This window comes from Meles meles, chromosome 7 (genome assembly GCF_922984935.1).
Source record: "Meles meles chromosome 7, mMelMel3.1 paternal haplotype, whole genome shotgun sequence".
NCBI lineage: Eukaryota > Metazoa > Chordata > Mammalia > Carnivora > Mustelidae > Meles > Meles meles.
The window spans coordinates 69,275,195-69,298,857 of NC_060072.1; the positions used below are offsets into that span (position 1 = coordinate 69,275,195).

At 38.2% G+C, this 23,663-nt stretch overlaps 1 protein-coding gene across 1 annotated transcript in view; it reads left to right on the forward strand.

The window, feature by feature from the left end:
• Positions 1-23,663, forward strand: part of LMNTD1 (lamin tail domain containing 1) — a 451,801-nt gene that overhangs the window by 31,894 nt on the left and 396,244 nt on the right. Inside the window, exon 3 of the mRNA XM_046012614.1 lies at positions 1,478-1,531. The gene's annotated coding sequence lies outside the window, so the exon portion shown is untranslated. The remainder of the gene's footprint in view (positions 1-1,477; positions 1,532-23,663) is intronic.

The window sequence follows — 23,663 nt, forward strand, 5'->3', positions numbered from 1 at the left end:
TTATGTAAGTACCTAGGAGTGGAATTACTAGGTCATAGGTGAGATAATTTTCTTTTATATGTTTAAATAATGTTGACATTTAATGTTATTAACTATTCTATGCTGAATCCATTGACAATACTTTTATCTACAGTTTGGCTTTAAGAGCTGAGTAATGACATATATATTGTCTTGACAATTTTTCATGGTGAGTCAAAGAGCATGCCAGGATAATATTTTCTTCTTTTTAGGGCCATTAACATTGCACTCTTTTCACCTTTTGCACTCCCCGTCTCCCCTTCTTCCTTCTTGGACTGGTTGTCTCATACTCATCCGTCAGGCCTCACCTCAGAGTCTTTTCCTCCTAGAACTCCAGCCACTTCCCCAGCCACTGTTCTAAGTGATATTTCAGCTATATTATAAAAGCTGGGATGGTACCGTGTTCAGTATTCTTTAATTCCTGTAGAGTTTGAAATGGAATTCTAGCTGTTAAGAATTGCAGAGTGGGACCAAACAAAACAAAACAACAACAAAAAGACTCAAAAATGTTATGTCTGATGCCTAAGCTTCTGATCAATTCACACTCTATCATCTGACTTATTTATCATATTTTTCTAGACTACAGAAAGTTTGACTAAGGCACATTAGTAAGGTTGTTAATAATAGTAAATCCAGTTTTCCTGGGTTCAACCAGAATGTATTTATTTTTCTTAGAGCAGCAGTAGTACCAGTGAAGCAAAATTTTTTTAATTCAATCTCTCTGCTATGTTTATAATAAATAATCACAAGTCTTGATTATTGGACTGGTATTTATCTTTTCTCAGAGTTAAAACCTTCCCCTCTAACCTTCCATTTGTTTTCTTTTTCCCTTCTTCTTTCCTTTCTTTTTTTGGATTCAGCCAAGTTTCCTAAGTCATGTTGATTATAGATTGGAATCTGATTGCATGTGTAGGATATATTTATGATTATAAAACATTTTTAAAATCTGATACCCAAAGACTTTTAGCAAAATTTAGTCAATCCTCTTTCAATTAGTGATAGCAGAGAGTGTCACAAAATTAATCCAAAAAAGCAAATTGTATGCTTTAATTTTTTACAAGACAATTATTTTTTATTTCCCGAAGTGGCAAATAACTTAAAACAGTAGGAAAATTGATTGGTCACTTCAGCAGCATCACAAATTAGTTTGCTGATTAAAAAAAAAAAACAATTACCATAAAAATATTGATGAAAATACTTGGCATCTTTGTAGTACTTTCCACCAAATTTTGCAGACATGAACTATGCTGCTTCAAACCCTATAAATGTGGTTAGTAGTTTATCTATATTAATAAATACACAGTATTAAAAATAAATATTACTTTCAAAAATGAGTAAGGATCCTGTTCTTTCCAAATAGAGAGAGAAAAAATTGAGCTAGGAAGCTACATTTTTTGTTTGTATATGTAGATATAACCTGATTTATTAGTCAGAGCTGTTCTATTTTCTCTTCTTTCAGACTATCTTGGAAGGGGAATTATGAGTTAGGAAGCACAGAGGGGGCCAACCTAAGGTAACCTCCAGCTTTGCCTGTAATCAGATTAAGTAACATCCTCATGTTTTAATTGCCTCTTTTAGCATCTCCCTTGATTGTTGGTAAATTGCTCCATGCCATCAAGAGAATATATTTTATAGGGCCTGGCTTCCATGAATATCAATCATGACTTTCTTCAAATTAAGAGAGGTGTTTATGAATTGTTTTTTTGGTGCATCATATGTGAGAAATCTGTCTAAGACTTTATATGGAAACGGTATAGACATTAGATCCTATATATTTCAGCTGTTTTTCTTCATGTACTCTTCATTTGAGATTTTTTTCTAGTATATTCTTTTTTCAAAAAAGAAGTAATTACACTTATATTTTTTAAACCTTTTTTAAAAGATTTTATTTATTTATTTATTTGACAGACAGAGATCATTTGTAGGCAGAGAGGCCGGCAGAGAGAGAGGGGGGAAGCAGGCTCCCCACTGAGCAGAGAGCCCAATGCAGGGCTTGATCCCAGGACCCCAGGATCATGACCTGAGCCAAAGGCAGAGGCCTTAACCCACTGAGCCACCCAGGTGCTCTTATACTTACATTTTTGACATTAATGACATGAATTTCAACTATTGAAATGTTGGGAAATAGATTGGTCTATATTATAACCAATATTAGAGGAATTGCCAGTGACAGGTATAATGATAGTCATTGATGAAGAATAGGGGTTACACCTTTATTGAACCTGAAAATATTCTCTGTGACTCATATCAAATAGAATATTTAATTCACATAATCATATGATATCTGTACTGAGAAGCCAATGGAAATAAATGGGAAGATAATTTGGAAAGAATCGTGGGGTCATTTCAAAGAAGGGTCTTACTAACAATTGAAAGTCCTCTATACCTTGATCTTACTGTTAATTCTCAAGTTTGAGTAAAACCCATTATACATATCCAAAAAATTATCTGGAAAATCCCCACATATTTGGAATTTAAACAACACATTCTAAATAATTGATGGGTGAAAGAAGAAATCACAAGAAAATTTGGAAAATATTTTGAACTGAGTGAAAATGAACATACAGCATAAAAACTTGTTGGATGAAACCAAAGGAATGCTTATAGACAAATTTATAACATTATATGCTTATATTAGATGAGAAGAAAGGTCTCAAGTCAATTATCATAAAAAACCTGAAAAAGAAGAGCAAATTTAGCTCGAGATAAGCAGGAGGAAGGAAATAATGAAGATAAGACCAGAAATGACTGAAAGAGTAAACAGAAAATCAATAGAGAAAAATCAGTGAAATTAAAAACTGTTTCTTTTGGAAGATTAAAAATATTGATAAGACTTTATCCAGATTGAGCAAGGAAAAAGAAAGGGAGAAAACACTGATAACCAATATTACAAATGAAAAAGGGAACCTAACTACAGATCCAACAAATTAGATTAAGTGTTTTACACACTCAATGAGCCTATCCTTAATTTGGTTTCCATTAGCACCAGCATATAAAGGATAATAAAGGTATATTATGAGTAATTTATATGAAATTGACAAACTCCTTAAAGAGACGCAAACCACCAAAGCTCACTGAAGAAGAAATAGAATACATGAATAGCCCAATATCTATAAAAGTAATTAAATTTGTATTCATTTAGCTGGGTTCAAACTAGATTCAAAGCTATTGTGCAATAAGATGGTCAAGGCTGCTGAACAAAAACTCTCCTACTGTTCTACCTATTCATTTTTTTTTTTTCTACCTATTCATTTTTAAATGTCTCTTTGAACTCATCCAACCAGTTTTCTGTCCCCCTGGACTTTGAGGAAAAGTATTCCCAGTCACTGATTCCCAAATATACTTGGTTTTATTCATGCAAGCAAGAAGATAGGAATAAAGTGAGTCATAGAAAACTTCACAGAGGAAATAAAATTTGATTTGGGTACTAAAGGATAAGGAGAAAAGGTTGTACAGCAGTGGTAGCGCTATGCTAGAACATTCTTGATAGATGTCCATAATGGCTTCCATCCAGCGGAAGGGCTTCAAAAATAGAAACTATAGCCTAGAGGGCTGCATTTCTATAACTGGAGAGCTCTTGGAAACCAAGATTAAATAGAGACTCAGTAAATACCCAAGAAACATAATTTACTGTGGAAAGGCTTATTTTCCTGTAAGGATAATTTGGTCAGATCAAGATTTTGAGGAAGATTCTTTAAAAGTTATCAGGGGATTGAACAACAAATTCTAACATGGATAAATGACTAGCTTGGGACCTCAAATAAAAGAAGAATAAATAAGTATTTTCTAAATAATATAGAAGTGCAAATAGTGGGATTACCTGGGATCAGTACCAGAATTGGGTTTATTTAAAACTTTTATAGATGAGTGAAACTTCAAATTTATGAATGATACATTTTTTTCTAGATGGAAGGATGCCAGGTATAAGGAAAATCTGAGGCAGTGTCTCAGAGGCAGAGAGTTAAAGGACAGGAAAGTGTCAAGTGAGTTTCTTTCTGACAAACATAAGTTATTACACATTTATGTAAAAATAATTCAAACTGTGTTCATAAAATGATGAGTTTCAGTAACACTCCCAAAAAAGAATTCAGAAGTCAGTGTAGACTATTCCTATTCTCCTGTTTCTAAAAAGAATATTAAATACATAGAAAAAGAGGATAAAATATATTTTTGTGAATTTATTTTAACATCATTAGAAATGTTCCTCAAGTTCCAACAAGTGTCACCAGGTACCATAAATTGCCTAGAAATGACACAGTGTTACATTATTCTTTTTTTTTTTTTAAAGATTTTTTATTTGATTTTTTGACAGATAGAGATCACAAGTAGGGAGAGAGGCAGGCAGAGAGAGAGAGAGAGGAGGAAGCAGGCTCCCTGCCAAGCAGAGAGCCCGATGCGGGGCTCGATCCCAGGACCCCGGGATCATGACCTGAGCGAAAGGCAGAGGCTTTAACCCACTGAGCCACCCAGGCGCCCCCACAGTGTTACATTATTCTTAAGATTCCATTAAATTACAGAAATAAGGAGTCATCATTTAAAAAAATCCAACAAAGAGTATCTTTGAGTAGATGGCAGTGATGAAGCACAGGTTGTAATTTGTAATTACATCTATGAGTATAGTCAATATTTACGTCTTGATTTTAGTCAGCATGAAATAATTATGTGTTCCAGATTGGAGTGCATTCAAAGTTCTGTTTAAAAAGTTCATGCAGATTTCCCACTTTGCTCTAAGAAAAATCTGCTCCTAATATTATTTTCCCCTCTGGCATGCCATAAATGGACACCCTAGAGATCAGAATAGCTAATAAGTAGAACAACTTAAGAATAGCTTCTCACAAATCAAACTGGAACAAATGTGAGATCCAAATATATGCTTCCTCAAATCATATATCACACATTTAAGCTTTGAGTATATCCTATTAACAAATTCAGGTTTGATCCTCTCTGTGGGCTTTAGTAATAAGTTTAAGAAATGAAAATGGCTTTACAAGATCAAGAAAGCTAAATAGAATATTAAACAAAGAACATTTAACCCACACTTTCCTCATGGAATATGATAGCCATAATTTTTCTTTGGTTTAGGCCTCATACACCTGAATGCAGCATTTAGGTAAGCATAACAAGCCTTTCTAGATTTTCTTTCATCTTTTTTCAGCAGCTTGTACATTTATGACTTTACATTAAAAAAAACATACTTGAAAGTTGCTATCATGGCTACTTCTTCAGATAGATCCATGCTTGTGTCAGGCAGTAAAAATAATGAATGTTCATGCGATAGGTTGGGACACAAGGAGATTGAATTCATGATGACAATTACAAGTGATAAAATTCTTGTTTTCCCAATGAATCTTGGGACACTATATCAAAAACTAATGATGTATTGTATGGTGACTAGCATAACACAATAAAAAAATGGAAATAAGGAACTCTTAGAAGCACACCACATATTTTATGCATATGTTCACATATCATATATGTGTGTGTGTGTGTGTGTGTGTGTGTGTATATATATATATATATAGTCATTATTCACTATTTAATGATATTTCTGGTATCTCCTTTGGCTGGAATTCCAAAATAAAGACAAAAAACTTATTTTAGCATATTAAATTTAAATTTGTCTTTGCCGTTTTTCAAAATAAGTCAGTATCATAAAATTAAAAACAACACAATTCTTGTTTTCCTGCTCAGAATTCTAGAGGGTTCACTATTCAGTTGCCCCACCCCTTACTCCAAATTCCTTCATCTTCATATACTAAGAGGTTTGTGTACTTCTTAGAAGTTCTTGAGGAAGAAACTTGGTCTCAGAGTAGTTTCGGTCCCATAGGAAATGGACTGAATTTATTAAGTATAAGAGCACAAACATTCTATAGGTTTCACTAAAATGCCTTCTAGTTCAGTGGATTAACTCAGGTAATCTCTAAAGAATCTCAGATATGGTCTTTTGTGCACACCCATAAAAAAATCTCTGATAGTGACTGGGCTTGTTCTGAGTGGGAGAAATAATAAATAGATCCGTGTGAAGTAAGTGATTCATGTTTCTGACTTCACTTCTTATATTACATACTCAATGATCTATGATGATGTAGCTCCCCAGAGAGCATTAAACTTAGGTGCTATCGGAGATGAGAATCGTTGGGTAGGGAAATGTGGCCAGGACTCGGAGTGACCACTGCACTTGAGTCCTGGCTTAGGCATGTGCCCTGGAGAAGTTCTCTGAACCAGTTTTAGTCCCCTCATTTGCAGATGGGATAATATCCACAATAACAACATGTCTACTCCTCTGTTGGTTTTCCATCATGAAGACGGAAAATGCTGTTTGAAAATACTTTGTAATCTGTAAAGCACTCTTCTGATGTTCATTATTGATATTGTCCCTTGTATTTGATAACAGTGCTCACGCTGCTGCTATTTCCCAGACCAGTGTTCAGCTTGCCTTGGGATGGATTCTGAATTGTTTGAAGTGGACAACGACTAGCATTTTATCATACCCTTCTGCTTTCTATGCACATGTTGTCTAGAAGTACACAGTGTAAAAGTGCTTGGCAAGGATCCAATCACTTTTTCAAGAGCTGGGGCCAAGTTTCTCTTTCGCATCCTGTAGCACTAATGTAAGCTCAGATTCCCCTTAGATTCTTTACATACATGTAGAGAATATCTCTACATATCTCTCTATAGATATGTAGAATATCTCTACATATATCTCTACAGTCCTGCCTTCAATCTGTTTATATCCTTTTGTGAATATGTTATATTCACAAAAAAGAGTTGATATCTTCCAGATCATCACAGCTACAAGTACCAAATATGCAGAATAACATGTTGTCTCCATAATACATCTTTTTTTTCCATTTTAAATATTTATTTTGATATAGTGTTCCATGAGTCATTGTTTGCATGTAACACCCAGTGTCATGGAACACTACATCAAAAACTAATGATGTGAGATTAAGAGTCATTTATGGTTTGTCTCCCTCCCAATCCCATCTTGTTTCATTTATTCTTCTCCTATCCCCCTACCCCCCCATGTTGCTTCTCCATGTCCTCATATCAGGGAGATCATATGATAGTTGTCTTTCTCCGATTGACTTATTTCACTAAGCATGATACGCTCTAGTTCCATCCACGTCGTCGCAAATGGCAAGATTTCATTTCTTTTGATGGCTGCATAGTATTCCATTGTGTATATATACCACATCTTCTTGATCCATTCATCTGTTGATGGATCTAGGTTCTTTCCATAGTCTGGCTATTGTAGACATTGCTGCTATAAACATTCGGGTACATGTGCCCCTTCGGATCACTATGTTTGTATCTTTAGGGTAAATACCCAGTAGTGCAATTGCTGGGTCATAGGGTAGTTCTATTTTCAACATTTTGAGGAACCTCCATGCTGTTTTCCAGAGTGGTTGGACCAGCTTGCATTCCCACCAACAGTGGAGGAGGGTTCCCCTTTCTCCACATCCTCTCCAGCATCTGTCATTTCCTGACTTGTTAATTTTAGCCATTCTGACTGGTGTGAGGTGATATCTCATTGTGGTTTTGATTTGTATTTCCCTGATGCCGAGTGACGTGGAGCACTTTTTCATGTGTCTGTTGGCCATCTGGATGTCTTCTTTGCAGAAATGTCTGTTCATGTCCTCTGCCCATTTCTTGATTGGATTGTTTGTTCTTTGGGTGTTGAGTTTGCTAAGTTCCTTATAGATTTTGGATACTAGCCCTTTATCTGATACATCGTTTGCAAATATCTTCTCCCATTCTGTCAGCTGTCTTTTGGTTTTGTTAACTGTTTCCTTTGCTGTGCAAAAGCTTTTGATCTTGATGAAATCCCAATAGTTCATTTTCGCCCTTGCTTCCCTTGCCTTTGCCGTTGTTCCTAGGAAGATGTTGCTGCGGCTGAGGTCGAAGAGGTTGCTGCCTGCGTTCTCCTCAAGGATTTTGATGGATTCCTTTCTCACATTGAGGTCCTTCATCCATTTGGAGTCTATTTTCGTGTGTGGTGTAAGGAAGTGGTCCAATTTCATTTTTCTGCATTTGGCTGTCCAATTTTCCCAGCACCATTTATTGAAGAGGCTGTCTTTTTTCCATTGGACATTCTTTCCTGCTTTGTCGAAGATTAGTTGACCATAGAGTTGAGGGTCGATCAAAACAAACTGGGGGTTGCTGGGGGGAGGTGGGATTGGGAGAGGGGGAGCGGGCTATGGACATTGGGGAGGGGAGGCGAACCATAAGAGACTATGGACTCTGAAAAACAACCTGAGGGTTTTGAAGGGTCAGGGGTGGGAGGTTGGGGGAACAGGTGGTGGGTGATGGGGAGGGCACGTTTTGCATGGAGCATTGGGTGTTGTGCAAAAAGAATGAATACTGTTACGCTGAAAAAAAAATAAATAAAAAGGGAAAAAAAAAAAAGAACTGCTCAATAACAAAAAAAAAACAACAAAAAAACTAATGATGTACTGTAGGTGACTGTTATAACACAATAATAAAGAAAAAAAAAGATGGTGCAGATAATTAAACTGACTTGTCCATTTAAAAAATAACCTGTAAAACAAGAAAAAAATTATTTATTTGAGAGAGAGAAAATGTGAGTGGGGAGAAGCGGCAGAAGGAGAGGGAGAGAAATCCTCAAGCAAACTTCCCATTGAGTGCAGAGCCTGACTCTGGGCTTGATCCCAGGACCCTGAGGTCATGACCTGAGTTAAAATCAAGAGTTGGACACTCAACTCTCTGAGCCACCCAAGCACCCCTCCATAGTATATAGTATATCTTTATATATGAGCCAGAGTTATTCAGGCCAAGACCTAGGTGCTGTCCTCTATGTGTTCCTTTGTTTGCTAGAGAAGCTTTCTCAAAGTAAGGGATCGGAGCCCAAGGGAAAAGTGCAGATCAGTGGAGAACAAAATGGAGAGCTCAATGCCCCTGTCCTTTCTAGCTCCTCTGTGTAGGACCATTACATCTCTGATTATCTCTATGTGGTATCCTTGCACAAACAGAGTTTTAGAGAGGCAACTTGACAGAAACTCATACTCTGTGAACACATACGTGCATTTACATATATGTAGATGTGTATAAATGAATGAATTGTGTATTAGTGTTTATTTAATCATTAAGTACATTATCTTTGCCCTTGAGGAAGTTATTGTCTTAAAGAATGGAGATAAAAATATGCAATGGAGGAGTGCCTGGCTGGCTCAGTCAGAAGAGTGTATAATTCTTGACCTTGGGGTCAGGAGTTTGAGCCCCATGTTAGGTGTAGAGATGACATAGATAAATAAAACTTTAAAAAATATGCAATGGATGCGAATGCTTTGATAATCGGGATGTTCCTAAATACAGATACACACATGGATTATCCAAATGTTTCATGTTTTATGTTTTACTGAGTGTATACCATGTGCCAGGACTAATTTAAGCTCCTCACACATGTTGATGCAGTTAATCCTCCCAACGCTTTCATTAAGTAGGTACCTTTTATATATACATAAATGACAGGTACTACAATATATTCAACTTATAAAGGAGGACAGATGCTAAATTACACAGAGTTAGTTAAGGACTTTGTCCAAGGTCACATAACCATCAAGGGGCAAAGAGGTGACATCCCACCTGAGCAATTGATTTGAGTCCCCAGGCGTTTAATTCCTCTACCAGGCTGCCTCTACGATAAATGTAGTCTCCTATAGGCCTTTAGTGAGTAGTACTCCCAGCATGCCCCCTCCCTGAAAGCTTTACACATGATTAGTAGACCGTCATGAATTTTGCCAGCAGCATAGTTCTACCAGATTCTGCCATTATTGTTGAAGGCCTCTATTGTAGGCTGAGTTCACTGACACAGGCTTTGAGATAGAGATTTTTCTGTAGCAAGTTAATTGGGGAAAGCTCTCAGGAACACCTATTAGGGATTGAGGGAAATAGAGAAGAGCCAGCATCCACTCAGAGGAGACAGAAGACTTGCATCACGATGCAGCTTCAACAGAGGTCTCAGCCGACCCCTTGCAGAGTTCAGAGTTGGAATGGCCCTTCTTCAGTTGAGGCAAACATGCAGGGTGTTTGTATCCCCATATCAACTAGTCACTGGATATGGGCTGCTATAGGAGAACACGGCAGCTCCCTTTGAGAGCAATTCCTGGGTAAAGAGTCCACTGTGAGAGTTGTCAGCAGGCAGTTCTCCCAGCAGCAGAGAGGATGAGAGGATCAGCCTGCCGGGGAATCTGGGCAGCTCACCATGTACCCATTCTCAGAGTCATGGTGAAATGATAGGCACTGAAGATAGTAGTGTAAGAAAGGAGGTCCCTGCTTTGTCTCTCTACCTTGGAAAGGCAGATGTTTTTATAGAAAATGATATTACACACACACACACACACACACACACACACACCACATACATAGAGGAGTGGTAAGCAGGAAAGAGGAAAGAAGTTTCATATACTCCCTCCCTTTCTCTTATCCCACTCCTTTCCATGGCTGGATTACCAATATTCTTGCAGAAATTTGCAGGGGTGACTCATCCAGATAGATCAGATTGGTCAGCCTCTCAGGGACGATATGGCTGATGGACAATCTTTCCCTTTCCCTCTCCCTTCAAGAAAATTGCCCATTCTCTGGGAAATTAAAGTAATATATTTCTCTGAATGGAAGCTGACTCTTGATATAAAACCTATAGCTCAGGTGAGGTTTATATTGTTCCTAGATATGTGACGGTGAAATGATAAAGAAATTAAAACATATTTCTATAGGCCTCCTCTTTCTCAACAATATAGAATCATTGCCCTCCTTTCTCCAGTCTCTTCTCTTCTCCCCCTCATCCCCTCAACCTCACTGTGCATGCATGCACACTTGTGTTTGTTTTGGGAAAAACATGGATATTTGTTATGTTTATACCAATATTTACCAAGCCTCCTATATGCTAGCTCCTCTATATATGTTATTGCTAAATATGCCAATAATCCCACATAGTAGGTTTTATTCATATTGTCTTACAGAATGGGAAATTGTTGCTCAAAGAGTTTATGTGAATTGCTCATGATTTACAGCCAGTAAGTGATAGAGCAAGTATCTGAAGCTCTCTTATCTAGATCCCCTATCTACACTGCCTCTCTGTGAAAAGGGGCTTGAAGTATCCTGCATCTCATCTGGGGTGTCTCGGGAGGGATGTTTCCCTGAAAGGCAGGAAAATGAATTTAGGTGTGGATAAATAAAGCTGTGCTTATCCCCTACCCACACTGCTCCTACAATCCACTTTATGTATCTGTGTGTGATGGCAGGAGCTAATTGCTTACACATCCCCAATAACACAAAGTCTTTATTTAACTAGAAAACATTAATAACTGGTTTTTGCCTTGTTAGAAACAACCTCTAATCTTCCTGGTAGAAAGAGGAGAATTTTCTCTCACAGCTGGTATGGGCTTCCATTGCAGCGGAATAAGCTTTTCATTTGTTTTAAGATCTTGAATAGGAATATGCAGTGTACAATTATATAATGTGATAGTTTAAAGTCAAAAAGGTTTGCCTTTAAGTATCATTTATAGGATTTTTCCTTTATACTTAACATTGAAGCTGATAAACTTATTTGTGGACTTAAGACCGTTCATGCTCGTTTTTAATAGGGGCCATTTGAAGAGACCACCATTGTGTAAATGATAGTTCTCATGATGAAAATGTTTGGCTTTAGTGCCTTCCAGTTAAAGTAGGATCCTGATGTTTGCCATCCACTCCCAGGTCTGGAGCAGAAACAAAGTAAGTGTGAGGGTATCAGTCCTCATCTTGGAGCAGAAATGGATAAAGATCTGTTCTCCCAGCTCCCAAAGGCCTTTTCCCTCACAGGCTGTATAAGTTTGGTCTCTAACATGCCCAGAAGATAGCCTGTGACATTTTTTTCTTAAATAGCACCAAGCTTTAGAAAATGAAGTCAGGTTGTCAAAATAAAAACAGGTTAAGAGTGTTTGTACAGGTAAGGCTTTTAGTCAAGGCATTGAGTTACTGAAAGATTAGCTTTATGCCGAAATACTAAATGGCTATAGAAGAAATTTGAGAAACACCATTTAATATTATTAAAGACTCAAAGAAACAGGAACTGAGTCATGAGAAAGAAAGTACTGAAGAAAAGGGTCAGTTAACTGGAGGCTTATAGGCAAGTTAGGATCCGTACTGGAGAGAAAAGGGGAAAATAGAAATGTATTGGTTTTTACTATAGTCAGTGATTCTCTTTCTTACATCAGTGGTACACAGATGGTTAAATATTGCCTAAGGGTAACTTCAGTGACCAAATAGCCAGTGTAGCTTTCTGAACTGGGATCATAGGAACAGGAGTGTATTTTGGTTTTGACATTGTTTGGTAAAAGATTACAACAAAACCTTTACTGACTACATTAGCCAATACAGCACAATAGGACAAAAACAGTAAGGCACACTCACTGAGCAGAAGGAAGCCACAGGCAGCTCCCACTACGTCAGGGAGGACCTGATAAAATACCCTGTGAAAAGTGATTTCATTCAGCACAAACATTGTAGGCTTTGGCTAACAATTTAAGACATGAACAAAGGCTATGAAATATTAATCCCACATAATTTGTTATTCTTATAACCTTACGAGGAAAGTCAGTATTCTCTAGTCATAAAACTCCTCTGCCACTGACAGTGTTTAACCAACAATTGTTCAACCAACAATCTCCAAGCATGCTATAAACAGGTGCTGTTTTTCAAAGGAGGGAGAAAGCTCAGAAGAGAGAGAGAAGCTGACTGCCTTACCTGCAGGCTCACAACAAAATCAGTCCAGTGAGCCAATGGTCCTTAGTACTTCCTGAGCTTATGTTTTTATTTTCTTTTTTGAACCATTACTCATGATTTTCCTCATAGCATGAGGAGAAATGCTTTAACCCTATCCCCCTCCTTTATGTTTTCTTTCAAGTTCAACTCAAGCCTCATCACCTTTCTCAATCACTACAACACAAAGATCACCTGCATATTATACTGAGTTCTTGGATGTTTGTGATCTTGGATGTCACATGGACATCTCAGGATCAAATTCATTATAATTCATAAGCTCTAGAGTATTGTTATAGGCTCTATGTTTCAGTTCATTCTAATGACATCTGTCCAGCCATCAGTTCAGAAATCTGGAATGCTCTTTTACTGTTCCTTTCCTTCCCACCTCCCCATCAGCATATTCTATGAATTCATATTCTATGAATTCTGTCTCTTACTTTCTTTCAAATCTGTCTCTCCTTTTCATTCCCATCCTTGCTGTGTCCCTCATCATAAATGACAGTGATCTCATAACTGGTCTTCCTAACTCCTCAGTTGCTTCCTCCAAGCTACCCTCTTCTCTCTTACCAGCATATAAAACAGTTTTTCATATCACTTGGTATACTTAAAACTCTTCAGTAAGCTCCTCCATTACTTCATAGAAAAAGCTTAACTCTCGAATTTAGAAAACAAAACCCTTTGTGATTTGAACTGTTTTAACCTTTCTTGCATTATCTCTTGCCTCCACCAGTCTCCTGCATTCAGCCACAATGAGCATTCATTTCAATGAATGTGACTGTCTTTTACATTCCTTCTGTTCCACAGCTGTTCAATTTTCTGGCAATCATTTGTTGATCTTCTGCTAATTCACTTATTCCCTTGAACTCTAAGCAAAGTCAGGGCCTTTCTCCTCTTCCTGTGATTCTTTGATCATACTGCTGTTCCACTCATCACATTTTACTATGGCTGTTTGTGTTTCTATTTTGGGTGTTCATTATGAGACCCTTGAAGGTAGACCAGATCTCAGCATTTCTGTCTCCCTAGCATCTGACATATATTAGCTGTCTATGGATTTTTTTTTTTTTTTTTTTTTAAGAGCAAGGGCCCTCTGATACTGGCTCCTCATTTTGTGTTCATTTCCTTTCAGTCTTATTGGAATGAATTCTCAACACCATTCTTTCCACCCTTTTACTTCCCATTTACCTTGCCAACTCAGGGGATTCCTACCCTCATCACTTTCAAGAGGCACTCTTGGCAATGTCGGCAATGACTTGCATATTGCCTGTAAAGTTTTGCAGGCGAGGTAAACAAAACACCAGGCAGGGTAGGCGCAAGGCAAGATTTATTAAAGGCACTCTCCCGCGAAGTTTCAGGGCTCTGGAGAAGGGGAGGCAGGAAAGTTGCACCGGGAGGAGGTGGGCGCTCTCGGGCGAGGTTCCGCGACTCGGAAAGGGGGAGTCGAGGAAGTCGCCCCCAGAGGGAGTTGGCGGGGGTCTTTTATCTGCCAAGGCAGGGCATGGGCTCGCGTCCAAATATGGAAAGGTATGTGATGATTGGAGTGTATGGGGCGGGGAGAGTCGGATATGGGCTCACATCCATATATGGCAAGGTATGATGCCCACGTCCATATATGGCAAGGAATCTTTGTTATGTGGTAACCGGAGGATGTGGGGCGGGGAGAGTTCGTGATGCGCAGTTCCCAATGTGGAAGTTCCTGGGTGGAGAGTTTCAGTCTCCTGACGGTGACGGGGAGGCTGCAGTGAGGGCGGCGGGGAAAGTCCACCATCTTGGAGAGGGCTGGCGGGAAGATCCGCCATTTGGGGGCCCCGGTTTCCCAGTTTGCCCATCATTGCCAAACCCCAATAACACTTTCCAGCACTGGAATTATCTGATTTATCCCATGCCTTTTTACACTAGGGACTACGCTTTTATTGTAAAGCTCATGTAAGGCACTCTCTCTCTCTTTCCCTCTCTAACATTGGAATGTTCGCCTCTTTGTAGCCCTTTGTGCTCCTTTATAAACTCTTTTCTGCTTGTCCTTCCCCAAGGTTTAGTACTCAGGCTATTGCTCGTATTTTCAACACTCAATGTAGCAAACTTCCATAATGGCACTTTAACTCTATGGTTTTAAGTATGACTCACATTCTAATCAGTCTCCAAAGTACATCCAGTCCTCACCTTTCATCTGCATTCAGATTCAAATAGCCAATTGCCCAATGGACATTTATGTTCCATAATCCCTTTAAAAACAGTGTAAAATTAAATATCTACCCTCTGGCCTTTTCTTTATCACAGTCTGCCCTACCCTATCCCCATCAAAGCTTTCTGTTGAATTTCTTATGTTAGTTGGCCACGACACCAAAGACCCAGTCAGCTGCCGGCCATCCTAGTGTCTTCTCTAATCCTTGTTCCTCTACAACTAATTTATCTACCCTCAGCAGGGCACTGCACCCTAAATCCTCCACCAAGTAGAGAGAGCTTTTCAAGCACAAATTCTGCTTCTTCCTTATTTTAAACCCTTGAGTGGCTTTCGGTCCTCCAGCATTAAGGGCACATTCTTTAGCATGGTATACAGGCTCCCTGTGACCTGGCCCTATCTCCATCTCTAGTTCACCTCCTGCCACTTCCTGCTTTGTACTTTTACGCTCTAGTAACCTTGTGCTACTTGTGGTTCCGCCTCACTTCTTTGTTTTGTCAGTGGTAGCTCTCTGCCTAGACTGCCATTTATCCCTCAGTCACCTCGGTAATCCTAATCATCACCCAACCTTCTCTCCATATCACATCCTTCAAAATGTTCTCCAACTCACCAGACCTGGTGGTTAGGGGCTACCATTCTGGAGTCATTCTGTTGGGGTCCACACACAGCTCTGAATCATATTCGTTGAGTGGCCTTGGAAAAATTACTAAACCCCACCATTCACAGGTTCTCCCACCTGAAAAATGGGGATCAAAATAGAATTTCATTTACAAGGTTGTTAGAGATTTAAGTGAGATTCACAGAACTGGGATATAGTAAAAGCTCAATAAATATTTTATAACATGACTGTCATTCTTCTGCACTATACCTTATCCATTTCTGTATCACCAGAGCTAAGCAGTGCTTTGCATATTGTAGGTACTCAACACATCATTGTCAGATTGAACCAAATTGAAAGAATTAATGAAGGAGCTAGAGAATATTTATGCATGGTGGCATACTAAGAATGTAGAAATGAACCAAACAGAAGAGTCTCAGTTAAGTGATTTATCCTGTTAAGTGCCAACCACTGTTGTAGAAGGAGGTTGTTTATTTAGTATGTGAGACCCTGTGGAGCACTGCTCAGATCTCCTCTTCAGGATGGGAGCAATAACTCCTCCAGCTGCTGGGAGTTTGATGGCAGACTTCTCACAGCCGAGTATTCATTTCTGATGACTATTCTGGGCTGGAAAGAACCATTTTTCCTAATGTGCTGCCCCTGCCTGCATCTAATGACTTAGGAGACAGTTGTCTAAACTTGCTGCAACTTGGGACAGTTTTGCAGAGTCCTTCTAGTTACAGAAGTCACCACAGGATGGGTGAGGCCCTGGTGGGACTCCAGGGCAGCGCAGTTGCTTCCTCTATTCAATCTGACTTCCTTCACATCTGTATAATATACCCTCTAATGTCCTGTGTGCAAACTTCAGTTTTAGAATATTTCCTGAATAATCCTACCTGTAGCATTTCTCAAAGGGTGAGAGTCAAGTGAATTATGTTTTAGATACAGTTTATATGCTATATATGAATTATGATATATGAATATATGAATATATATGAATTATATGAATATCACATATATTCATATTCATATGAATATATGAATTATGATATATGATATATGAATTTTGTTTTAGATACAGTTTATATGAGATATATATGAAATGACCAGGAGTGAGGCTGGCAGCAAAACAGAAGACATCATAATGAATATTTTTGAGGGGTGACAGGATTTAGAAGGGGGTACCAAGATAGAAGCCACTGCTTACAGCAACTTTAATCCCTGGCTTACCCTCTACCTCAAATATTGTGAATTATGGGTCCATGTACATATATTTTCTGTCACTTATGTCCTGCTGGGAAATGCAAACATGGAAAGTGAAAGAAATTCCTGAGACTCCTGCCTATACCAAGGTTTTGGGGAAATTGGTAAACCCTATACTGTGATGATGTATCCCCTAGCAGACAGTGGCTGCATTTTTATTAATAAAAAAGGGCAGCAACATTAGAGACAATGTATTGCCTGCCCATATTACATTAGGATTTCACTTTAAAATAATTTGTTCTAGAGAAAAAAATCCACAAAATAATTAAAGCTAAAAAGTTTTTTAGTTATTACACTTGTCGCAAGGGTTTAGCCCAGGATAAATTAATTCTTACTATGGATGGTCAGGATAGGTTTGTTTTTGTTTTTGTCTCTTTAAACTCCAGAGTATATCATAGTTTCTATTTATGAATTTCAAAGAAAAGATACATACATTTTATTGCATAAAGTACATGCACATAAAAAATAAACAATACAGAATTACACAAATTAAAAAGTGGAAGTCCTCCACCATTTCTTTCTCCACAATGTCAATTCTCAGAAATAGTCACCATGAAGAATTGGTGTATATGTAGGGGAATATATCTCACCTATATTTATATTTATAATAAAACTGTGGAAATATTAATATTTAAAAAAAACTGGCTAGTGAATTGGTTAAACTTCTTAAGCTAATATAGACAGACATGAAACCCTTTGTTCTCTCACTCATGCTTCTGTTCAGCTGAATCTCCTGCATATATAATACAGACACCTCAAATATTGCTAGAATATTGGTGGTTATCTTTTTCTTACTTTCCCAACACAACTTCCTGTGAAAACACCAGAGGGATTGTGTATTTTTCTTGAAATTCAACTTCTTTTGAAAATGGTGATATATCATCATATTACAACCTTGGCAGAAGGAGTTATTTTCCCCTTTGCATGTTTTAAATCCCCATGTTCATGTCACACCTAGATTTGCTGCTTTCATTAGTTTATATCACTTTCAATTTAATGACAACAGAGAATTAGAAAGTTTCTGTTTCTTAAGACATTGCTAGTATTTCTCTTTCAATTTTTTGTACCTGTCTCAACTTATACTTTCTCAGGTCCCAATACCAACTACATTTCCCAAGTAAATGAAAGCAAAAGACCCCAGTCATTACTGCAGACATGATTAAGAAAGAAATTCCTAGGCTAATAAACCATAAAATATACTACCATTGCAAATGATAGCCATTCCCTTGGAGAATTCAACAACATTGAAAGTTTGAACGTAAAAGATTAGAAGTCATGAAGTCATCCAATCTCATTTTATTGAAGATAAATTTTTTTTAATTTTTTTTTTTTTTTTTTTTTTGAGAGAGAGAGAGCTCAAGTAGACTCCCCACTGAACAGGAACACCCTCCACCCCTAGGGCTCCATCCTAGGACCCTGAGATAATGACCTGAGCCAAAGTCAAGAGTTGGTTGCTCAACGAACTGAGCCACACAGACACCTCTAAAGATGGATTTTTAACAGCACAGCAGAATAATCTAATACGCAAACATAAAATATGTCAGAACGATGAGTGGCTTAGGTTCCAATGCCTTTAGAGGCAAGAATCTAGGCAGATAAATCTGGATAGATAGTTTCGATGATTTGATAACAAGACCTGAATGGAGTCCTTTGCATTAAGAAAGCAAATGTTATTGCTGCTTTTGAACATTTCTAGCAAACTGGACAGAAATGAGCCAATCTTATATCATACCAGTTGTGAAGACATTTTTTAAAAAGGGTGAGCAGTAGCTAGAAATTTTTATTTAAGAGTTATTAGTTTCAATTTTTCAGGTTTGAATCAAGACATATGGTCCTTAATTTTAGACAGCTACTATTTTTCTTATATTAAACAAAGAGCTAATTTATATTTATATTTTCTTGTCATAAGAAATAGAAATAATCACCAGATTGTTTTATCTAGGGCATGGGCTATAAATAGAATATTTTTTCTAGTCTCTATAGGTCATTTACAAGTCTTAAAATCCTTGTTGGAATTAGCATCATCATTAGCCCTCTCCTCCCTGTCCCCCCCTTAGAATGAATGGGACCCCACTTTTTAGGCCATTCTCAGGAGTGCTGAAATGCATGTGCTTCTTAACTGCACTGGAGTAAATGCTTTGTCATGCAAACCAACAACTCAAGGATGCAGCCATGATAGGGATTTAAATGTAAAATGAACCCGTGAAGCAAAACTGTGAAAAACATCAACATGCTGAAAAGCTAATGTACAATGTGCTAGAACTCTCTTAAAAGGAAAAATTAAAAAAAAAACAACAACCACTGTGATGAGTCAGAAAGTTAGTGTCTCTAAGATAGTACAATTGATAAACAACCATAAAAACAACTTTTTATATCATGCGTCCTTTAGACCCAGAGCTTTTATCTTTTTTTTTTTTTTAAAGATTTTATTTATTTATTTGACAGAGAGAGAGATCACAAGTAGGCAGAGAGGCAGGCAGAGAGAGAGAGGAGGAAGCAGGCTCCCCGCGGAGCAGAGAGCCGGATGCGGGCTCGATCCCAGGACCCTGAGATCATGACCTGAGCGATCCCAGGACCCTGAGATCATGACCTGAGCCGAAGGCAGCGGCTTAATCCACTGAGCCACCCAGGCGCCCCCCAGAGCTTTTATCTTAAAGTGGCCATTGTTCTTAGAACAAAGAAGATAGTAGTCACGGAAATAGGTTGTGATCTGCACTATAGGCTATAGATTTTATAATTACCACCATGCTTGTGTAAACAGATGCCATCTGAATATTTAAAAATCTATTGGAATAAGCATACTTGAGCCAGTCAAGCACAGACTTACATAAAATAGATGTTTTGAATGAGTGGCTATTCTACCTTGCCTGTTATTTACTCATATAACTAATGCAGTACACCATGCCCAGTCAAATGGAGAACCTTCCCTGGTGTAACTATCAGCACAGCTGCTGCCCGGGACAACCCACAACAAAACTGGCTGTAGCTGCCCCAGGAATCCCAGCCTACGCGAATGGTGATTCTACACTGATATTCTGCCGAAATCTCCTGGCATCTATGAGGTTAAAATCTCAGAACATCTAGGAAGAAAAAAGTAAGTACTTTTAAAACATTGCTGGAGAGGGGCTAATAAATTCTTAGGATTAACACCAAAGTCTGATGCAAATGAATTTAATCCCCTTGATATTCCGGGAGAAATTAAAGCTAATGAATTAAATATGCAAGTCTCCTTTTGTTGCAATTCTCTTTTGCAAATATTGCAATAATCTTGCATTGTCAACATTATTGGAGAGCTACTTCCTAGCTATTTTGAACATATTTCCCTACTGAGCATCTGTATGCTTAGAATTTCAAGTGCATTGATTAGTTTTCAAGATCCTGAACTTTTTCATTCATAAAATTTTTATTTTAGGAAATAGACAAAACCATTTTACATATATGTATGTGCCACTACCAATATCTTTTGAAATAGATAAAAACTTATTTTTGCCATAAGCTTATTTAAAGTTTTTTCCTGCTGTCTTAAAAAAGATATGCTAACTGTTGGATTTTTATAAGAAAGCAAGAGATTAGGCTTTTTTAGAATTTCTATCCAATATCAAAGTATTAATAAGATAAGAAATATGTTCTCATAGTAAATATATCTGTTATTTTTCCAAAGCCAAATCCTGGAATCACTCCCACTTACATGAAGTCCAAATATATATTTCTCAAGTCACTAATTCATTAATATGTTGGTGGATTATATTTAGGCAGTTTGATGCTTTCCACTTTCCACTGTTAGTAAGCAAAGGATTCAGAAAAAGACAAACTAGTTTTTTTTGAAGGATTGTCCTGATGCAGTATGAATTTATACTTAGTCTAGGACTCTGCCTTTGGATTAAGGAGGGAGCATATTTTTAATTTTGTAATATAGCTTGAGGTGAAGGTAGACCATGTCCCTTTTCTACCACCGTAGTTTAAAAAGAGTTAGAATTCTGATGACAGCAGTTCTAAGATTAATTGAGTTGTCAGATTAAATTTCTTTCTTTCTTTTTTTTTTATAAAGATTTTATTTATTTATCTGACAGAAAGAGAGATCACAAGTAGGCAGAGAAGCAGGCAGAGGGGGAGAGGGAAGCAGACTCCCCGCTGAGCAGAGAGCTGGATGTGGGGCTCAATTCCAGGAACCCGGGATCATGACCTGAGCCAAAGGCAGAGGCTTAACCCACTGAGCCACCCGGCGCCCCTCAGATTAAATTTCTTAATCTAGGTTCAGAGGGACCATAGATTGTATTATCTGGAAAAGTCAATGGGAAGCTGTGAGAAAAGAGTTTTCCCTAGAGTGTGTATAAATACTACACCCAATAAAATATTCAAGGATATTTTAACCAGTTTTCATTAGACATAGCACCCCTTGGTTGGGTATATGGCACAGTGCTCAGTCTACCTACTGCATTGTGGACATTGTGGATGGGTTCATTTGAGTTTGTGGGGATTATCTGGAAACCTCAACATACCAATGCTAGCTTCTAGATAAGAAACTGCATTGCCTGTAATTATTTTATGTGCATCAGTAAGACCCTATAAAGGAACATTTAAAAACTGGGTATGCTAACAATGGTCTCTTGCCCTCCCACCCTTCTTTTTCTTTTCTGTTCTTCCTCATTTTCAAAAGCATAAATCCTTCCCTAGGATAATCAAGGGAATGGTAAGCAGTCTCCACCATTTATTAACTTCTTAAGTGCTACTAACAGTGGATTTGAGGATGTTCTAAAAGGCCTGATGGCAGAGCTCTCTGTGTGCTTTCTAAAGATGGACTTCTTACCACACATTTTATATGAGATGGTCCTGAAAAATCTGATGGTGACATTCGCCCCATCTCCTCCATCAATGTGACACATTGTCCCACCCAGTTAACTAAAGTATAGAAAATATTTCCTCTAGAGCTGATAATTCAGTGCCCTAATCAGGGGGTTTCCCCAGGAGTCAGAGTACTCAGGCAGTGCTAAATCTATTCCAATGGCCCATATCCTCTGGCATTATTCAGTACAATCCTTAAGTATTTAGTGTTAAAGAATTAGGCTGCTTTCTTTTCAATTACTTATATCAGGAATCACATGACTAATCCAATATGGTCTAGAGAATAAAACTAGATTTGGAGAAATAGCAAACCTCTGTAGAACATTTTACTAAATTCTTACCTCCTCTGGAAGGACTTAGGTCTTAATGAGTCATATTCTAAAAGGGAAAATAGCATTTGAAAAGGAGCAGGAAAGCAATTTTCCCAGTTTAAGAATACAAATGAAAAGGATTAGTTTTTTCTCCAAGTAAGAATTAAGGGCATTAGAGTTAATAAAATCAGTTCAGTTTATTTCAGTTCTTATCAGTTCAGCAAGTATTTACTGAGCATTCATAGATGCCAGAGTCAAATGAGGTGCTGAGGAGACCAAGATGAAGAAGATACTGTCTTTTTATTCATGTAACTCAGGTCCTGATTGTGAGAAGGTGCACAAATGGACACTTTAAAAAGTATGGCAAGAACTATGATTGAGTTGTTCTGTGGTGCTCTGGGAACCCAAAAGAAGGGATCTGAATTTAGCATATGGATGGATGGGTTCATGCTCTTGGATGGGGATAAGGCCTGAACTGTGTTTATGGTGTGAAAAGAATGTTGCAGTCTAAGAAAATTTGAAGTAGGAAAGAGGAAAAGAAGTGTGGTTGGGGAGATTAGAAGGCAGTTCTAATTAGATTAGAAGGCAGAAGAGACAAGGTGAAGAAGATGGGAAAACACAGAATTGGAAGTGCTAATTGGAGAGCTACAATCAGCTTGGATCATGAGTAACTATTATGAGGAGGGGAATGGGAGATAATTGGGCTAGAGGAACAGGTCCACTGAGCTCATTGAGCACTACAGCACTCGGACTTCAGTGTAGGAAAGGGCTGAGTGGCAGACTGTGAAGGGTCTGAGATATTAATCACTTTGCAAGCTAACTAGTTTGGCTGCTAGAGTTTCATAAATGCTTGAACATAATAATCCTGGGTCAGAGACCAAGGGTTTTGTTATTCATGGCACAACAGGCAGCACGAGGTTCAGATTCCTACTGACTTTTCTTCTGTGGGGGCAACAGGAAGGTGGGCCTAGGTGGATGTTGTACACACAGTGGGTTTCCATCACAGCCAAGAAACCCCGAGCTCAGAATTCCCCAATATTATATAAGGGAGATGCATGCAAAACTGCTCAATATTTGCTGTGAAGGGAGGTGTTATCTTTGTTTTATGGCAAACAAATGTGCTCTCTCCTGAAGGGAGACACTGTATTTTCTAAGGCTGCCTGCTATACAAATATTCTTGAAAAGACAATCTGAAATAAAAGCTGCCGATGTCTCTCCTCACAAGATGCACAGAAATGTTGAAGATCTGTGAAGAACTTTCTACAACAGTATAACAATCAGATGTGTTTTTAGGTATTTCACTCTACTGGTAGGTGAGGGATGGGGATGGGAGATTGTTGCACTAGTACAGGTAGGAGAGAGCCCAAGTCTGAGAGGTGGTAGGAATTAATTTGAGAAATACATAGGAGGAAAAATAGGTATTGTTGCCTTCTGAGAGAGAGGGGATGATCTAAAATTAGGGTCCAGCAAACGTTTTTAAACACAGGGCCAGATAGCAAATATTTAGGTTCTGTGTCCCTATGGCCTCTAATGCGCTCAACTCTGCCGTTACAGTAGAAGAGCGGCCATCGACAATGCAGAAGTGAATGGGGGTTGCTGTGCTCCAGGAAGACCGTAGCCATGGAAACAGATCCATGGGCTGTACTTTTCCAACACCAGGTCTAGAATAAACCCTAGGTTTATGTCTTTT